This window comes from Megascapheus bottae, chromosome 7 (assembly GCF_031878675.1).
Source record: "Megascapheus bottae isolate mThoBot1 chromosome 7, mThoBot2.hap1, whole genome shotgun sequence".
Taxonomy (NCBI): Eukaryota; Metazoa; Chordata; class Mammalia; order Rodentia; family Geomyidae; genus Megascapheus; species Megascapheus bottae.
Genome location: NC_143515.1, coordinates 37070083 through 37078572, shown reverse-complemented (window position 1 = coordinate 37078572; position 8490 = coordinate 37070083). Strand labels below are relative to the sequence as shown.

Genomic DNA, 8490 nt, shown 5'->3' with positions numbered 1-8490 from the left:
CTCATTAAGTCTCTGCTGTTACCTGTTAAGACAGATGCTCATATACTTGAATAGGGTGAGACCCAGAAGATTAAGCAAAGAGTAGTTAAGTCACTGTCCTAGAGCCTAAAGCTTATAAAATGCTGAAGCACAACCAAACAGAGCAGCCTTACTCCAGAGGCTCAAGTCTGAACATCATTCTAGATCCAGCAATGGCTCTTTCTCTCAGAGTTGGAGATGACTAGAAGTCTAAATTGCCCTGTATGATTGTCTTCCGGCCAAATCCACAGACTGTAATTGGATTACGCAGTTGGAATCTAAGAAACAGGAAAGGACAAATGGCCAACATAATGAGCACTCATTAAATTCCTAGGAAAGGAAAACAGTCTTTCAAGAGAGTTCCTACTAGAAAGTTTGGTTTGAAGAAAAGAACTTAGAACATAATTGTTGCTTTTTTTGAGATCTTGGTTGATTTTCTCCAATATCCATTACTCTACTTACTTTCCAGGAACTCCATAAAGGTGCCCTCTCATTAAGGATAAGCTTGCACCCCAGTCCACCCCAGGGTAAGATCAATGGCTACCCAGGGAGTGATATGAAAATGGAGCCATTTCTATGAAATTCCTAAGGGTACTGTTTTGCTTTTAAGAGCAATGAAATCATTTTCTGTTGGTAATTTATTATTTCCACTAGTTACCCAAATACTTGTCTACATGCTGAAAAATTAGACTTATTCGAGCAAGTCTCTACATTAAGACAAAATATTCTGAATGCTCAGTAAAACTGAGATTGCAGCAAAAGAATGGGCAAAGGAAGTTTAAATAATTAAGGCATATTCTTGTTTATTCCTTTGATAAGCAAACATTTAAAAAATGCATTAGACAGCCTGGCATCAGTGCCCCCTGCCTATAATCCTAGCTACTCCAGAGGCTGAGAGCTAAGGATCCAGGATCAGAGCCTGAGTGGACAGACAAATCTGTGAGACTCTTATCTCCAAATACTCAGCAAGTGAGCCAGAACTGTAGGCATGACTCAAGCTGTAGAGCACCATCCATGAGCAAAAAATAAACAAGAGTGAGAAGTCATAAATTCAAGTGCCAGTGCCAGTGCCAGCACATACATACACAAAAGGCTGTAAAAAATAAAATCCCACATCTCTTCTCAGCATACATTGGATTTAACAAACTGGACTAAATGCCCACACTCATGGAACAAGGTTGATTTCATTGGACTATCTCTTGCATGAGCTTCCATGCATGCCAGGTAAGTTGAATCACTTCTGAAATTTATGATGTAAGCAGGCCTTTGTTTTGTCTTGGTATTCTTAGTCTCAGCCAATAAAAGTATGACAACATAAACCTTACTAAACCAGTTGTTTCCTGTGTTAAAGAAAAGGATTTCAGTTTGTTTTGCAATGATTACCATATTATAGGTGATTTATTGCTGTTACTGATAGTCATATTTATGTGAGTAACTTCCCCCTCTTCATCCAAATAATAAATATAACCACTAGACAGAAAGAGAAAGGAAGTAGGGGGAGACTAGAGACTAGAGGAGGACATATTTACTAGATACTTCCTGACTTACTATAGAGAACAAGTAAACACAGGAGACCATCTATACTAATGGTATGAGATTCTTCCTTATACAATTCCAGCATTAAGCAGATAGACATATGAGAGAAGTGCCTTGCCTTTCTGGAAAGCAAGACCAATTGTGTTTTTTTTTTCTTTTTTCAAGCACTTCTTACTAACCTAAATACTTGCAATCTATTCCCAGCAATAGGGAACTGTAGGGGAAACTATAATGGAAATAGGAAACTTTTCCAGAGGAAAGTTTGGAGAAAACAAAAACATACACAAGGAAATAAGCTCTGAATAAATAAAAAATCACTCATTCAACCTAGCACACTCTGGAACTGGACTTTTGCAATGGGCAGCTGCCTGGAAGCTGAAGTTTCCACACAATATGAGCATTTGAACACATCATCATCTAGGCTGGAGAATTATTTGTTCCATCATCTGTTTAGCCTCAACTACCATCAATAACCATCCCACAACAGCTGCCTAATAATTACTTTTTGGACAAAAAAGAAATCACCTTCTAGAGCAAATACTGAACACCCAAGATCCTTTTGTGGTCATTGTTAAGTTTCAGATTGAGGTTATAAAAAAAAAATCTGGTTTGGGTCAGCAAGTTCAGTACATCGGTCTCATAAAAGAAGTTAGGGGAGAGCCTTTTTCACTGACCTTTTCTTCACATTTAAAATGTCTCTGAATTTGACAGTAGATATCAAGAGATTTGGAAAAGGTCATCCCTTTTGCCCAAGCAGCTCAGCTTGCAGTCATCTACCCCAAGGAAGTAATAAGAGGTGTGAATAAAGATTTATGTCGGGAGATGTTCACTGCAGAACTATTTAGAATACCCATGGACGCACGTGTTCAGCCACAAGGTCAACTTTAAATTAATCTTGGACCAAGGTACTTCCTGTGTAATGGCATCTCAGTGACAAGTGATGTTTTTAAGCTTTCTAATAGCCTGGAAGACATTTCATAATAAATGAATAAAGTAAGATACAATTTCTATTGATAAAAAAAGTAATCCAAACCACAATAGAGAGAAGAGAGAGTTACAGGAAGAGAGACACATAAAGAGAAAAATCAGAAGATAATATTCCATGTCATGAGGGTTTATTGTTTAGTTAGGAGGTCGAGTCATTTTTTAGTTTCTTTTAAAAGTGTTTCTCAGTATATATATTCCAAATTGTATTTATCAACAGCAATCGAATTTTAAGTCTGAAGAGGTGTTTTTCATATACCATTATGCTATTTCTCTAAGGAGAATAGGCCCCAGCAACTCAGACAATTCCTTCACACTGAATCTTACAATGTACTTCCCTGGGTAAAGTGTGCTGGTGCTTCACTTGAACCCAGTAGCTTTCTTCTTACCTTTTTCCCTTCACACATTTTAGACACTGTCTCCTAAATTATGTCATATGTCAATATGCACACTAAGGCTCTTGATGACAATCTTGCACTTGTTTGTAATTCTAGTAAATGAATGCTACATTCTCGAGCATGGTAGTCTCTTCTAGGCTGCTGAAGCTATATTGTAGGACATTCATTTTCAAACAGCACCTATTCTCTTCATATCCACAATATCATCTTCTGATACACTCACATATATGTAGTTAAAGAAACAACTTCACATGTCCTGAATTGTCACACATAACGTGTGCCTCTCCTCTTTACCACTGTGTTTGTCATTGGTCCTGCGTGGAAGGAAAAACATATATAAAATACTCCCATTATAGATGACTAGAAATTGTCATGTGATGAAGCAGGCCTTCCCAGGGCTCTTGGCTTAGAAGGAGAGAAGGCAAAGCTGTGTGTCTTAGCAGCCCACTCTGAGCTAACAAGCCCCACGATTGAGGTAAGGAGAAAGAGAAAGGGAAGGTGACCCAGAAAAACTTCTTCCACTCCAAAGGCCATCTGCCACTCACAGAGATGTGACACCCCCATAGATACCATGGAAACCTTGTACATGAGAACTGTAACATCACACATGGAGTGTTTATCCAGTGTGACACGGTATCTTGCTTGAGCTTTACAACTCTCTGTGGTACTACTATGCTTGATTGTATATAGACCTGCACATTTTCACTTTATAAAGGTGGTAACTGAGTGTCAAGAAGATTAAGAAACTTGCCCAGGGTTACAGAGCCAGTAATATCAGGGGCATATTTCACACCAGCTCAGCCTGGGTGGATTATCAAATAAATCTTTATGCTCAATTCAACCACTGGGTTGAGTATCTTAGGAAACAATGACAAACATCGAATGCAAATAGCACAGCAGACTCACAGGAAGTTGGTGTAAGTGATAGCACCTCCTGAAAACTATTTGCGGGAGAAATTAAGAAGAACTATGAATAGGAGCTTCTGGAAAATATCTTTATTTTTTTATTTGTACCATCATTTCCCCAACTTCTCGATGTTGAGTAAATAACTTCAGCTGGAAGAACTCAGTATATAGCTTAACTTATATATATATCTTATGTATATAATACATCTATATAGCCAGGCACGGTGGCCACGTCTGTAAGCCCAGCTACTGGGAAGGCTGAGCCCAGAGGATTGCTTGAGTCCAGGAGTTCTGGGCTGCAGTGTGCTATGCCGATCGGTGTCCGCACTAAGTTCAGCATCAATATGGTGACCTCCCAGGAGCAGGGGAACACCAAGTTACCTAAGGAGGGGTGAATCGGCCCAGGTAGGAAACAGAGCAGGTCAAAACTCCCGTGTTGATCTATAACACATCTTAACTGATATATATTATATACCTATGATATATAGCTATATAGAGATTTTATAGATAACTATATGATTAAGATATATATTTCACATATATCTTAATTTATATGTACCTTAATTTATATATCCATTAAAAGAACTTACTAGAATGAATACAAACCAAGGTACAAGGCTTATGCTACTTAAAATATATAATAAGTTTAGCTGGGTGCCAGGAAGTTCAAGCCTGTAATCCTATCTATCCAAAAGGTTGAGACCTGAGTAGCATGGTTTAAAGACAACCCATGCAAAAAAGCCCATAAGTCTCTCATCTTCAATTAACCACCAAAAAAATAATGTGGCACTTCTTACATGCAGATATTCATGCACACATACCCCTTCCTTGCCCCCATGAAAAAATATAGAGTACTAAGAATGATTTACTTCCTATTTTCAGTAAACCAAATTCTATGCAATTATCAACGAAGATCTTTACACAAGAGAAATGAGACTTTTTCTGGTCTCCTAGCTTTTGTAAGCAGTACTCCAATTCTAGAATGAAAATGGAGGTAACTAACTTGCTCCTAGTTTTAAAAGAAAATTAGTTTGATAAGATAATATTGAAAGTAAACAGGCTAATATAACTCTCGCATTAGCTTTGCTATCTGTCCTCCAGATCCTGTCAAGTTACACTATAAAAAAGACAACCTGGGCCAGGCACTGGTGGCTCACATCAGTAATCTTAGCTACTCAGGAGGCCAAGATCTAAGGATCCTCATTCAAAGCCAGTCTGGGCACTAAAGTCCATGAGACTCTTATCTCCAGTTAACTACCAGAAAACCGGAAGTGGTAGAACAGTAGCATTGAGTTGAAGAGCTGAGGGACAGTACCCAGGCCCAGAGTTCAAGCTCCACTGTCACACCCCCTACTGTGTAGTTTTAAAAAACAACAAAATTTTGCTTGTCTGAATGAAAATAAGATTGTTGCCACTTGATGATACTCAAGTGGAACATACAATCTCCTCTAAAACTATTGCTTTTGATCATCTGTACATTTTTCTGAAAAGGAATTGTATTCAATTTGCTGAACCAAATTATCTACTAATTTAAATGATATATACAGAAAATTCCTGAGGGAACATGAAGCATTTTAAACTCAAACAGCAAATACAGTCAGATTAATAACATCAGTCAGTTTTCTATTTATCTATTTAAACCTCAGTCTTTGCAAGAGTGCCATAATTACATGAAGCAATTGTAACAGCTCTGTGAAAGATTGATATTTCTATATACATAAAAGGAAGAAACAGTTAATTTTTGATCAACGTAACATTTTTTATGCCACTGGTTTTGTATTTATCATTTTAGTGACATGAGATATTTCACATACTCAGATTCCAGAGTTTTCTTGACAAAATAATCTTACCAGGTAGGTGCCAGTGGCTCACACCTGTGTCTTACCAACTCAGGAGGCTGATGCTGAGGACCACGGTTTGAAGCCAGTCTGGGCAAGAAAGTCAATGAGACTCTTATTTCCAATGAACCACTAAAAAGTGGAATTGTAGCTCAGATGTTAGAGCATTACTTTTGAGCACAAAAACTCAGGGAAAAGTCCCAGACCCTGAGTTCAAGCCTCAGGACAATCAAAGTAATAAAATAAAATAGACTTACTTATTAAACCAAAGATTATAATTCCATATGGATCAAGTACCTGGGCTGAACTCTACCATCCCCACACTGAAACCTAGTGCTAGTTACCATGCTTCGACTATTGCTGTCCTTGAAGTAGAACTAGGAAGATAGACTTAGAGGCTACCAAGTGCTTTAGACTCTTTGTAAACCTCAATCTTGCACATCCACTGATTAGAACACTTAAGCTACAACCTATTTTCTATAGAGATAGAGAAAAGCTAAGTGGTGAAATTCAAGCAGTGTCAACCAGCTATAAAGTAGGGCTTGTGAGAGAAATCAAAGGAAAGACTAGATTCCTGAAAGATAATGAGCAGAATAACATAGGAAATCAAGAAAGATATGACATGACAGCTAAAACAGCAAGAGGGCAATGCAAAGAAAAAAAAGTGAAACAGTCCAAAACTCCAACCATAGATCCCAGAAGGAGCTATAACACCAAATTCGGCCAAGAGAAAATATGCAGCTATGCTAACAAAAAAAAAAAAAAAAAAACCAACACTGCCAGACCTAGCGACAGGATGAGTCTGTGATTCACACAAACCCCAAACCGAGTATAGACTGCATCGCAGTGACTCCTCCAACATAGTAGCCAATACTGGAGACTCTTCCAAACTCCTGTCTTACTATTCCTACATCTCAGAGCAGAATAACTAGCACAATTTTGAGAAAGAGACTATTGTTTTAAGACTGAGGTACTCTGTGTTGGGGGCCGAGTAACGCCATTCTAATAACTTTCTGCTGAGACCTGTATAGGGGTAAACAAGTGGCCCTCTTTATCCTGCCCACCTGTTGTGCTGAGAGGCTCCCGCACCCAATGTAAGGAGGGGAGTTTTAGAGAGAGATTCCTGTCTTGATGAAGCTGCGTGGCGTTTCTGTTCATGCTCCGGAGAAGCAAGGCTGAGTGCGGGAGGACAGTGGGCCCTCTCCTCTCGCGGCTTGGACTGGGTGGGGTGTGTTTTTCCCATCCCTCCTCAAGAGGGACTGGGGATGAAGGACCCCGACACTTTGAAGACCTGAAAACAGGGAAGAATCATCACAAATCTGGGAGCGTGGGAACAAGCCTGCCCCAATGTCTATATGGGAGATTGACATGAGAAATATGCGATTATTAGACTGTAGGAGGCTATTGACAAAAAGAGAACACAAGAATGTTAGTGGGTAAGCACTACTAAAATAGACTGCTTCTGTGAATGAAGATGAAACTCACTAGAATCCATTGAATGATCGAAGGTCGTGGAGATCGGGAAAGTGAGACTAATGAAGGCATCGATGTGATGGAACACTGGGTATGCCAAGTGAAACACTGCAGTGAAATGTCTTCGACCAATCAGCATTCAGATGAATAAATCAAATGAATGCAAAACAGGCCTTGTAGGGGGTTAGATATGAGTGAAAGTGGTGGAGACAAAAGATGGCAAAATCCCATGGTACAATTTATACCAGATACTAAATGAAGGAATAATGGCAGAAAAGTAAAAATAGAAAATTAGGGGAAGGGCAGGTATCAGAGAGTAGGGGAGGGGGAAAATGAGAGTAAATATAGTCCAAATACTCTAGATATGTATATGAAAATAGAACCATGAAATGTTTGAAATTGTTTTAGGAAGTGGGAAAGGCAAAGGAGAGTGATAGAAGGTTTGAATCTGATCAGAGCATATCAGGAAATATCACAATGAAGCTTTCCTTATACAATTAAAACCTTTATAAAACATTATACCCAAGTATCAAAATCAGGTGACTAACATAATGCATACAAAAAGCATTGCATAAACTTTGAACACTCAATGGTTTAAAATAAAACTTAGTAAAGAGAACATTTGTAACTAATATTTAATACATTTGTTGCAGAAATACATAAACATTCATATGTTTATAAAATAGATAACATGTTAAATACCATGCTTAAGAGCAAAGTGTTGAAGATATTTTCTTTGTGATTATGAATATTACAAAACCATCCACTATGCTCAATTTTATTTTACAGTGTGCTGGACAATTCCATCCCAAAACAGAGAGCATAAAGTGGGTGGGGAATAAAGCCATTGTATAGATGTATAATTAAAACTTTTGAGAACATTTAGAACAATACTAACATATAGGCAGGTGCCAGTGACTAATGCCTGTTATCCTGGATACTTGGAAGGCTAAGCCTTGAAGGATCTTAATTGGAGGCCAGCCCCCCCCCCCAAAAAAAGTTTAAGAGAGTAACTCCATAGAGGAAAACGCAATGCAATGGTATGTGCCTGTGATCCCAGTGATGAAAGAAAGCTATATTAGGTGGATCACAGCTAGATTCATGCCTGAACAGGAAGTAAGAAGATTTTTTTCAGAAAACATTACAAATGGGGCAAAAATTACTGAGGGTGCTCAGGTGCTAGGTAGGGCACAAGACTAGCAAAGCCCATTGCTCATACTATAAACTTACTTTTCTTTACCAGGATATATTTGTGTATTTCCTTTGTTAAAAGTTTAGTACTGCCACTTCTTCCGATGATGAATTACTCCCTATAAGATACAGGATATCTCCACAGA

At 38.4% G+C, this 8490-nt stretch overlaps 1 non-coding gene across 1 annotated transcript; it reads left to right on the top strand.

Moving 5' to 3' along the window:
- Nucleotides 1-4056: 4056 nt before the first annotated feature.
- On the top strand, nucleotides 4057-4345 carry LOC150060652 (signal recognition particle RNA). The gene has a single exon (XR_016536305.1).
- Nucleotides 4346-8490: the final 4145 nt, after the last annotated feature.